At 37.6% G+C, this 11,474-nt stretch overlaps 1 long non-coding RNA gene across 1 annotated transcript; it reads left to right on the top strand.

Moving 5' to 3' along the window:
* The first annotated feature begins 519 nt into the window (after positions 1 to 519).
* LOC309870070 lies at positions 520 to 3,284 on the top strand. The gene is made up of 2 exons (XR_014314468.1): positions 520 to 1,503; positions 2,951 to 3,284. It is a non-coding gene; the product is annotated as an uncharacterized lncRNA (long non-coding RNA).
* Positions 3,285 to 11,474: the final 8,190 nt, after the last annotated feature.

The raw sequence follows: 11,474 nt of genomic DNA on the forward strand, positions 1-11,474 counted from the left end.
AGGTATGTACGCATAGGAAAAAATGAGGTTTATAGAGGTTCAGTACTATTCACAGTTTCGGGCATCTACTGGGGGTTTTGGAATGCATCCTCTGTGCATAAAGGGGGACTACAGGAATGGGTACTTTACATGGAATCTCTCATCACATTTTTTTTTTACATTTTTTTCTGCCTCTCATCACATACTTTAACGTTCATTGCACATAAAAATTTAACATGTCTGATCTACTCTCATATTCTTATCTTTCAAATTTTGAGAGTAAGGTACAAAGGAGGAATGATGTTCTATGATGAGTAACAAAGTTATGACACACTTGTTCTAGAAGACATAGCTCAGAGATTGTACTCTGTCATCCAACATTCTTGTAATTCCGTACATCATCATAACAACAAACAAAAAGCTTTTGTAACATTAGCTACAAAATACTTTTCCTGGTTTGTCCTTTGCAATCTTGAAAATAAATAAAATTTTATGGAAAAAAAATAGAGCAAGTGAGTGAGAGAGAAATACAAGTTTGTATTTTAAAATGTAATAATTTATTTTATTTGGACTTTATTTTTATTGATGTATAGTTACATCAGCCCAAACCTCTAGCACTGGAAACCAGGTATTAACATTTTTAATGTATTTTCTTTTCAGGTATTAACATTTTTAAAAACTTTCTGGGTTGATTCTAGTATGCAAACAATATTGAGCACAAATACTTTATTTAACCATAAAATAAAGTTACACACACACACACACACACACACACAAAATAAAACTTAATCACATGACTATGCCCAAGGGCAGGAAGTGGGGAATATGTAGAGTTTATCCCCACCTAAAAATCCCCATCTCCCCACCTAAAAATCAGTGCTATAATTCTGTAAGGGAAAGAGGGCAAATAAATATTGGGAGAAACTAGTCTTGCACAGTTCTCTATATTTTTCTTACCCTCGTTCCAGAAAATGTAGCCAAGTTGAGGAGGCTCTCCCTACAGCCCCACTTCTTGGCCCAAGTGTTGGAGAACCAGTCTGGGCTATTGATATTCTTTGGCTAGAGTAAGATGCCAGTACACTGTCTTCTAGTTGAACCAAATTTATCAATTGAATTGATAATCATTTTTCTCAGATCTAGTTTCTAAGAAAATGAAAGCGTTTTCTGAATCTTTGAGACTACCCATCCTGGTTTCCACAACATGGTATCTGATATCCATTGAAATAGCCATTCAGGACCAGCTTAATGGATTTATGACCTGTGTAGAGATGCAGAGCCCTGCACTAGGCTAATGCTCTCTCATCTCCATCTTGAAATTCTTTATATTATCTTAGAATTTATCCTTTTATAAGTGAAGTTCAAAGGGACAATGCAGCAGGTCTCTGAGAAGAGGTAGGTGGACATGTAACATGCAAGCAATTCCTTGCTACCCTGTCTATATATAGCATTGAAATGCCCATGAGGACAGAATTTCAGTGGACATGTGATGGAGAGGAATTCAGTGAGACTCAAAGCAAGTACAAGGTAAGTCCCCCCCATCCCCGCTTTTTATTTATTTGAGAGAGAGAGAGAGAAATAGAGAGAATATGAGTGGTGGAGAGGGGGCAGAATCAGAGAGAGTGAAAGAGAAGCAGACTCCCCAATGAGCAGGAAGCCCAACTCGGGGCTGGATCCCAGGACCCGGAGATAATGACCTGATCCAAAGGTAGATGCTTAACTGACTGAGCTACCCAGGTGTCCACAAGGTAAGTGTCTTGACAGAGTGACAGGCAGCAACCCCTAGGTCCTTCTCCTTCCTTACTTATTAGTCCTTCCTTACTCATTAGTAAGCTAAAAGTAGGAAAGCATCCTAGTTGGAAGTAGGGAGACTCCACACTCTCTCTCTCCCCCTATCCCTTGCCTTCCTTTCTCAGTGTGGACTCAAGAAAGTGATAAATCGCCTCAGCAGGGGTTAGCCCAAGTTCATTTCTCTTAAACTCTGGAAAATCTCAGCAGTCCCTGAAAGTCTCATACCTTTGGCTGTCCAAGATTCTGCATGGATGAGGGTCCCAGGACTTGTAGCTACACGTATCAGAGCTTTGTTTCTCTTCTGGTGTGTTAGTGGGTAGGATAAGTAATGTAACCTTTATATTAAATATTCAGTTGTAATGTAACCTTATATTAAATATTCAGGAGAATACACTAGTAAGACTAGCAGGTTAGTAAGAGGGCTAAGTACGTTTGGAAATTGTTTTTAATAGATAATTGGTATGTTAAACAGTTATGTTGCTCACTGTAAGGCTGTTTCCATTCAAACAAATGAAGATTTTAATCTATTTTCACTTTTTTTCTTCTACATGATTTTGAAAGTTACCCTGCCCTGAATTGGTTGTTGCTATTGAACTGTTCAGTAGACATTAGTCTGCAATACACACCTAAAATATAAGTTTAAGGAAGTCTGAATAGGGGCACCAGGGTAGCTCAGTAGTTAAGCGTCTGCCTTTGGCTCAAGTCATGATCCCAGAGCCCTGGGATCGAGCCCCACATTGGGCTGCCTGCTCAGCAGGGAGTCTGCTTCTTCCTTTCTACTCCCTCTGCTTGTGTTCCTTCTCTCGCTGTATCTCTGTCAAATCAATAAATAAAATCTTTAAAAAAATAAAAGAAAGTCTGCATATATTTTGATTTAAGCATGTAGTGAATGCTGGGGTGGGTGATTGAGGCAACCACCCCCTACCAACCACCCCCCAGCTCTCAGCTAAACCCTTTCTGGGAATTGCTCTTAGCCAAAAGGAGCCACTCTACTTTCCTTCCTGGAATAGTTCACAGTAGAGAACTGAAAATGTGGGTCCATCCTGACCAACACCCTTGCCTCCCAACACCCTTGCCTCAAGGCAGGACTATACAGGCCTTCTCAGCTCAGAGCTCCCTCTAGGACTGGACTACATTTCAGCTTCTCCCTCTGCTCAATCCTATTTCTTCCACTTCCCGACAGGTGTTGAGTCCTCATGGCACTCATCAGAAATTACCATATGTGTTTCTGTCAGAGTTCTTTCCCAGGGAAACTGACGTCCATCAGCTTTTGGAGACCCAGATTTGAAGAACGGGTCCTATTAATATTTTAGTATTTTTATGTCACTCAGAGAACTATTTTATTTGCCTGATCTCAGGAAGAGATAATTTTTGGTTGATCTTTTTGTTTGTTTCACATCACAATAGAAGAGTATTTTTGGAAAATGTGAAAATAAATAAAACCCAGAACTCCTAGTTTTAAAATGTGTTGCCAGAGTAATCTTATATTTAGAAAATAAAAGATGTTATGTGTGTACTGTTTCTCTCTTTTATTAACTTTTAAAAACAAAGCAAAAAACATTAAGATAATGATTTGTTGAAGAAAAGAGACTGAACTAAAAATAAAGTAGAAGAATTGGTAGCAGTTGTCTGAACTTTATCACTCATCAAGTTCAATTATGGAAAATACTTCATATATAATAATATAGTATATATTATATAAGTATTATTTTCTAAGATTGTAAGGTTCTATCATGCTTTCTAAGTTAACTGCAAGTTGGGAAAGTAACTAATGAAATACTGAAATACTGAGTATTTAAGGTCCTCTTTCTTCATACAAGTATATTTAATTTCACACTATATCATGAGGTAAGCATTATTATCCCAATTTTATAAGCAAGAGCACCACTTTCAGAAAAATTAAGTAGTTCTTCTAGATTACTGAAACAGTAGGTGGTGGAGTCCGAATTTAATTCAGCTTTGCCTCGTTTTAGGATTCTCGTCATGATCTAACTCTATAGTACGTTTCTAAACAAAAGAATAGCTGGATTGGACCACAGAGTCTGGTTCCAAATAAACAGTGGGAAAGAATGATGATTTTTCCTAGTTCAAAGTAGCTTTTATTTAGGTTTGCACTAATAACAAAGTATAGAATATATTCTTGAGGTAAGCATTCCAACCCAGCAACCAGGGCCTCCCTTGTTTTTCATGGAGACACACTAGAGGTCTGGTGGGTTAAGCAAGCTGTGAGATATCTGTCAGGTTGGAGGAGCATAGACCTGTGTGTCTGTTGCTTTTACATCAGCCATGTCAGCATTCAGTAAGCATGAACAACCTATACAACTATTTACAGCAATAATTCTGAAATCATGTTAAGTTTCTGAGCCTTGAAGTTTCTCTGCCAGTAACGGGCATCGTGCCTTCACCTCACTCAGGCTCTCAGGGCATAGATATTTCCACATGTTTGCTTGGGCTGGCTTGTCCATGGCCTCCCTCAAGAAGGCAGAACTCCCGAGGGCCTGGGTGGCTCAGTGGGTTAAAGCCTCTGCCTTCGGCTCAGGTCATGATCCCAGGTCCTGGGATTGAGCCCCGAATCGGGCTCTCTGCTCAGCGGGGAGCCTGCTTCCCCCTCTCTCTCTGCCTGCCTCTCTGCCTACTTGTGATCTCTGTCTGTCAAATAAATAAATAAAGTCTTTAAAAAAAAAAAAAAGAAGACAGAACTCCTAATCATTTGGCAAAACTGTCACCACAGTAACAACAATTCATAGACCAAATGTAGCCATTTGCATACATAAGTGACCTAAATTACACACAGCAATAAATTTCAGTACTCAACGAGAATTTACCCATAAAAGATTCAAATACATTAACCAGTCACAATGGCCCAGTTCTGAGGTGAAAAATGCACATAACGGAGAGGTTTTAAATTAGAAAATAACACAATACTACATGATTCCAGCTGCAGAAAAAAAGTTGTGAATAAGTTTAGATTACCCAATCTAGAATCTAGTCAACACAAAGTAGGGATCTGAGGCAAATGAAGACAGAAAAGAAGTGATATCTCTGTACTGTCTTTCATAATTTCATATATAATTGTTTTATACATATATAATTCTACCTCTTACCTTTAGAGATAGTAAGAACTAGAACAGTTTGGATCATTTAGGTGATCTAGTTTTTTAAAAAACAGGCTTTTTTTTTAAACATATAATTAATATATAAAGAACTGCACATACTTGGGCGCCTGGGTGGCTCAGTGGGTTAAGCTGCTGCCTTCGGCTCAGGTCATGATCTCAGGTCCCGGGATCGAGTCCCACATCGGGCTCTCTGCTCGGCAGGGAGCCTGCTTCCTCCTCTCTCTCTGCCTGCCTCTCTGCCTACTTGTGATCTCTCTCTGTCAAATAAATAAATAAAATCTTAAAAAAATATATTAAATAAAAAAAAAAAGAACTGCACATACTTAACGTGTATAATTTGATGAATTTGGATATATGCCAACACCTGTGATACCATCACCACAATCAAGCTAATAGGCATATCTATCATCTCCCAAATTTCCTTGCATCCCTTTGTTTTTGTTTTCTCTGGGAGTTGTTTAATGGGTATAAAGTTTCAGTTATTCTAGATTAATAAGCACTAAATATATATTTTACAATATAGTGCCTATAATTAACAATATGGTATTGCACATTTCAAAATATGCCTTTCTTTTTCTTTTTTTTTTTAAGAAGTTTATTTATTTATTTGTTTGACAGAGAAATCACAAGTAGACAGAGAGGCAGGCAGAGAGAGATGGGGAAGCAGGCTCCCTGCTGAGCAGAGAGCCTGATGCCGGCATCGATCCCAGGATCCTGAGACCCTCACCTGAGACAAAGGCAGAGGCTTACCCCACTGAGCCACCCAGGCACCCCAAAATATGCCTTTCTTAATTCACTATGTCAAGAAGGATAGAATATATATCTTTGAAGCCCATCTTTTTTATTCCTATTCCTGAAAAGGAATTAAGAGGGGCTGATAGTAAAAAACAGAACAATAAATGATTATTTGTATCTAAAAATTTTTCCCTAGTTATAAAAGTAATATATATCATATAGAAAGTTGGGAAAATTTTGAGGAACATAAAGACAATAAAGGGACACCTGGGTGGCTCAGTTGGTTGGACGACTGCCTTCAGCTCAGGTCATGATCCTGGAGTCCCAGGATAGAGTCCTGCATCAGGCTCCCAGCTCTATGGGAAGTCTGCTTCTCCCTCTGACTGTCTCCTCACTCATGCTCTCTCTCACTGTCTCTCTCTCAAGTAAATAAATAAAATCTTAAAAAAAAAAGACAATAAAGATTGCTCAGATTCTAATCACTAAAAGACAATTATTTTAATGATATAGTTAATTTCTTTCCTTCCTACTTTCCAATTAGAGTAGGTAATACAGTCATATAATTCAAAAAGTCAAAAGAACAAAGAGCATTTCCCAGTCACATAAGCATGGTGGTGTTCTCTCACCTAGAAGCAACCAATATATACTTCTTATGTATCTTTTGAAATCTCTCCAGAATAAAACAAATACATGTATTTTTCCCTTTTACTCTTTTAAGAAATAATTGCATACTATATATACTATTATGCAACTTGACTTTCTCACTTGACAATAGATCTTGGAGATCTTTCATAACACTTCACAAAAAGTTTTCTCATTTTCTTTGCTACTGCTGCTTCTCCAATTGTATGGACAAACCATAATTTCTCTGAGACATTTCTTTTTCATGAGTATTTATATTTTTTCAAGTTTTTTGCAACTGAAAAAGCAAAATAACCAATTTCTATGCCATTTTATACCTATGTGAGCATATATTTTGGATAATTCCTATTGTAAATTTATTAGGTCAAAAAAATTTTTTTTTTGTTATTGACAAATTAACCTCCAGTGAAGATTCTAAATCTCTTTCTTTTTTGACCCATATTTTCTTTTAAAATGAGTGATAGTAAATTTTATGTGTCAACTTGATAGTATCAGGGGTGTCCAGATATCTGATTATTTCTGAGGGTGTCTGTGAAGGTGTCTGTGGATGTATCTATGAAGAGCGTTTGAATTGCACTGAGTGGCATAAGAATTGGTAGATTCAGTAAAGGATATTGCACCCCCTCACTCCCAATGTGTGTATCATCTACTCCACTAAGGGCCTGAATAGAACAAAAAGGTGGAGGAAGGAAGAAATTCCCTCTTTCTTTTCCTGCCTCATTACTTCATTTGGGACGTCTCTTCCCATCTTTTCTTACTTTCTCACTGGGATTTATATCACTGGCTCTCCTAGTTCTCAGACTTTCAGACCTGGATTGAATTAAACTACTAGTTTTCCTGGGTCTCCAGCTTATAGATGGCAGATCTTGGGACTTCACAGCCTCCAGAATTGTGTAAGCCAACTCATCAGAATGTTTCCTTCTATATCCTATCGGTTCTATTTCTCTGAAGAACCCTGACTTATATAGAACTTATTAAAATAAATATACTATATATTATATACACTATATATATATTGTGCATACGCACACACACACACCTTTATTTCCAGAGAAAAATGGCAGGATCACAGAATTTCTCTTAATAAATCAATAAGACACAGAAACAGCACAGGCACATGTGGTCATCAAACTAGAGAGGAGCAACATTTTTCTTTATGTTTTTTGGAAAACATCATTCAGAGACAGAAGTTTGCAGAAATCCTTAAGAGACCTTCTGCTTTCTCAGAAGCTGTGTTTGTCATTTCTCCTTTTGTCCACTACACAAAGACATACTGAGTGCCCGCTATGTGCTAGAATACTAGACCTGCGATTGATTTTGCAGGTGCAAGAGTGAGAGAGAAAAAAAAAAAACAAGTGGAAGATGTTGAGACAAAATTCTAATTTGTGACTAATACGTCTGCTTTGGAACCAAGCGGAACTGACGGTGAGGGGTGTGTGAGGAGGCAGCCCGAAAGGAAAGACACGGAAAGCTGCTCTAGAGTGGAAGTCCTCCTGCTCCTCACAACAGGTAAGCTGTGAATCAGTGAAAGCTGGACACAGTGTCAATCACACTGGCCTATTTTTCTCTTGTTGAGAAAAAGATAGAAGAGAAATTGGGGTTTAATAAGGGAAAATTATGTCTAAATAAGAGAAGTCTTGACAACTAGTGTGAAAAAAAAAAAAGAAGAAAATAAATTTAAAACCTTTGGAGGCAGAGGCTTCTAGGTTGCTCAGTAGGTCAAGTGTCTGCATATGCTCAGGACATGATCCAGGAGTCCCGGGATCGAGCCCTGCATCAGGCTCCCTGCTCATCTGGGAGCCTGCTCCCTCTCTCTCTGCCCCTCACCCCACTCGTACTCAATCTCTCTCTCTCTCTCAAATAAATAAATAAAATATTAAAAACAAAAACTTTTGGAGACATAGGTGGTACACGGAATGTCCCTTGTAAAACCATTCTCTGCCTTAGCCTGAACTGGAAGAAGCCTTACGTTTTGTACTTTACCTCTGGTTAAGAGAAAAGTTTGTGATGTGGCTGGTGGATAATGGGCAGCACAATACTCCTTCAGGGCTAACAGTTTCTGGCAGTATCAAAAGTATCAAAGAACCACAGTTAAGATACATAATCAGGAAACAGAGGCCTTCCCCACCCCCCAGTGCCCCTGCTCTAACTACAACAGAGGAATGAACTCTGGTGCAGTTCTTTAAACACAATCATAGATGTGAATGCAAAGACGAAAATCTATCAAATTCACCAATTGTTCCTGTGCCTAGATAGGGGAACTTCCAAATCAGACAACAGAAAGGCAGAATACAGAATACAAAAATGTTGAAGCAAAGGCATTAGGCTGGTTAATATAAATGAGACAAGATAATCAATTTCTTTGTTAAGCACGAAATGTGGTAGAGTCATGGGCATTTATCCATTTTATCCTATAGAAAAAAGAAGGAAAACATGCTAGTCATCTACTGACTTGTTAGAACAATCTCTCAAGCACTCATATTATATAGGAGTACAGAAATGTCAAACATGACATTAAGAGAACATCAGATTATTGAGTAAGATAATTCATGAGAATTACAGGGCACTTTGGAGATTACTTTAAGAATATAGCAATGACTTCCAGAATCTTGGTTCACATTATTCTTCCAAGGGTAAGTTTATAATAATAAATAACAGAACAAGTTAGTATAGTTATAAATATTCACACAGGTTTCAATACCACATGAGCTCAGATCCTTTGAACATGTTTTATGACACAAGGGTGGCCATTCTTCCGCAGCTGCAGGGGAGAAAGCACCTCTCCTTCAACCAACTCTTACAATTATGAAGATTTGGCATTTTATTTATTACTTAAAGCAAAACCAGGCCTGTGGAGCTCAATTTTTCTTGAAGAAACAGAGAAAAAGAAAAACATGACATCGTTAAATAACAGGGGAATAAGCTGAAGCTTATTATAATGAAAAGATGCAACTGGGCCTTGACAATAAGAGAGAATTAAGAAGAATCTCTGCATTATAAGTGGAAAACTAGAAGGCCCAAATAAATACGCAAATTATTTCTAGACTAAGTAACCTTTAAGACAAATTGTGTGATTCAAGATAAACAGGATATTTTATTATTATGAAAGGTTAATTTTGACTTAAAAATTTCAACTTACAAATTGATAGAACTATTAAGAGAAACAGACAAATCCACATTCATAATGTGGTATTTTAATATAACCACTCGGTAACCGATAGAGAAAAATAATTCTTATGACAAATGTCATAAGATTGAAACAATAAGCATATTTTCCCCAACATAATACAATGAGTTAGAAACTAACCTCAACCCAAGAAAACCTTCATATGCTTGGAAATTAAATATCTGAGTAAAACTCATGGATCAAAGAAGACATAGTTGAATTAAAAAAATAGTTCATGGGTGCCTGGGTGACTCAGTCAGTTAGGCATCCAATTCTTGATTTTGACTCAGGTCATGATTTTGCGGTCATGGGATAGAGCCCATGTCAGTCTCTGTGCTCAACGTGGAGTCTGCTTGAGATTCTTTCTCTCCCTCTGCCTCTGCTCCTTCCCCTGCTCACACACACACTGTTTCTCTCTCTCAAAATAAAAATAAAAAATTCTTTAAAAAAATAGTTTGAACCAAGCAATAATTAAAGTAGTACATATAAAAACTTGTAAGATTAAGCTAAAAGAATACATCAGGGACAATTATGGCAAAAGATATTCATACTAGAAAAAAGCTAAAAATTAATAAACTAAGAATATAATTTAAGAAATTTTTAAAAGGCGCACCTGGATGGCTCAGTGGGTTAAGCCATTCCCTTCAGCTTCGGTCATGGTCTCAGGGTCCTGGGATCAAGCCCCACATCAGGCTCTCTGCTTAGCAGGGAGGCTGCTTCCCCCTCTCTCTGCCTGCCTCTCTGCCTACTTGTGACCTCTCTCTGTGTCAAATAAATTAATTAATAAAAAAAAAGAAATTTAAAAAAGAACAAAACAAACCCAAAGAAAGTAGAAGAAAGAACAAGTTAGAAATAAGAACAGAGGCCGATTAAACAGAAAACACAGAATCAATAAAACAAAAGATCGATTTTTCAAAAACCCTAATAAAATTAATGAACATCTGATGAGATCAATAAAGGAGAATGACAGGACAAATAACATCAGAAAAAAAAGAACATTATCATAAAAGCTAGAAATATTAAATACAGAATAAAAAGTCATTATAAACAATCTTATGCCATTGAATTTGAAAGTATAGACTAAAGGAAAAAATTTTTATCAAAGTGTAATTTACACAAACTGCTTTTTCAAGAAGAAATAGAAAAACCAAATGGTTTTAAAACTTAAATGATCTTTCAGTGCAGTTGAAAAAATTGAATCAAGGAAAAATTGGGGACTTAGATGGCTTCACATTAAATTGCCACAGTGAAGGAATAAATAACTCTGAACTATTCTGATATTATAGACAAACTCTTTTAGAGAATAGAAAAAGAGAGAACACTACTTATCGCACTTCATGAGGCTAGCATGACCTTGATAACAAGGAAGAAAAATTATAGTCCAATTTCACTTGTGAACACAGACATAAAAATTGTAGCAAAAGTACCAGCAAATTAATCCAGCAATATGTAAAGAATATAAAACACCATGACGGTGATAGCCAACCTCCAAGATGGTCCCCAGTGATTCCCACCTCTAGGTAGTTCTCTCCCAACACTGGATCAAGGTAGGTGTATGTGACCAATAGAATACAGCAGATATGAAGGTATATCGCTTCTGAGATGTGGTTATCAAAGATGTAGAGTCTCTTCCATAAAGAACAGCACAACAAATAGCCATACTAAGAGACAAGATAGAAACAGCAGTTTTTGAAAAATATCTGGTGTATACAGGAAGGAGACCTATTTACTAATCTCAGAGCATGTGCTTGTAGGGCAGGGATCTTTGGGACACTTCTCCAAGAACAAAAGAGCTGGTGGGTGCCATTTCCCAGCCCCAACCACAAGCCTAGATACATGGATACCTGTGGGCACCATATTGTCCAAACACTCTCCACCTAGTGCTAACAGCATGCCCTGCCCCTGCATGCTTCTGCAGATCTGCCCCCTTCAACCTACTTAGCCTTGGCAGTAGTTTCCTCCTCACTCCACAGAAACTGTGGCTGCAACTCCCCACCTGCAGTGGCCTGTGTGGCCATTCTTGGTTCAGCATGTCATACGCACAAATT

Source organism: Mustela nivalis, assembly GCF_964662115.1.
Source record: "Mustela nivalis genome assembly, chromosome: 7".
NCBI classification, from domain to species: Eukaryota; Metazoa; Chordata; class Mammalia; order Carnivora; family Mustelidae; genus Mustela; species Mustela nivalis.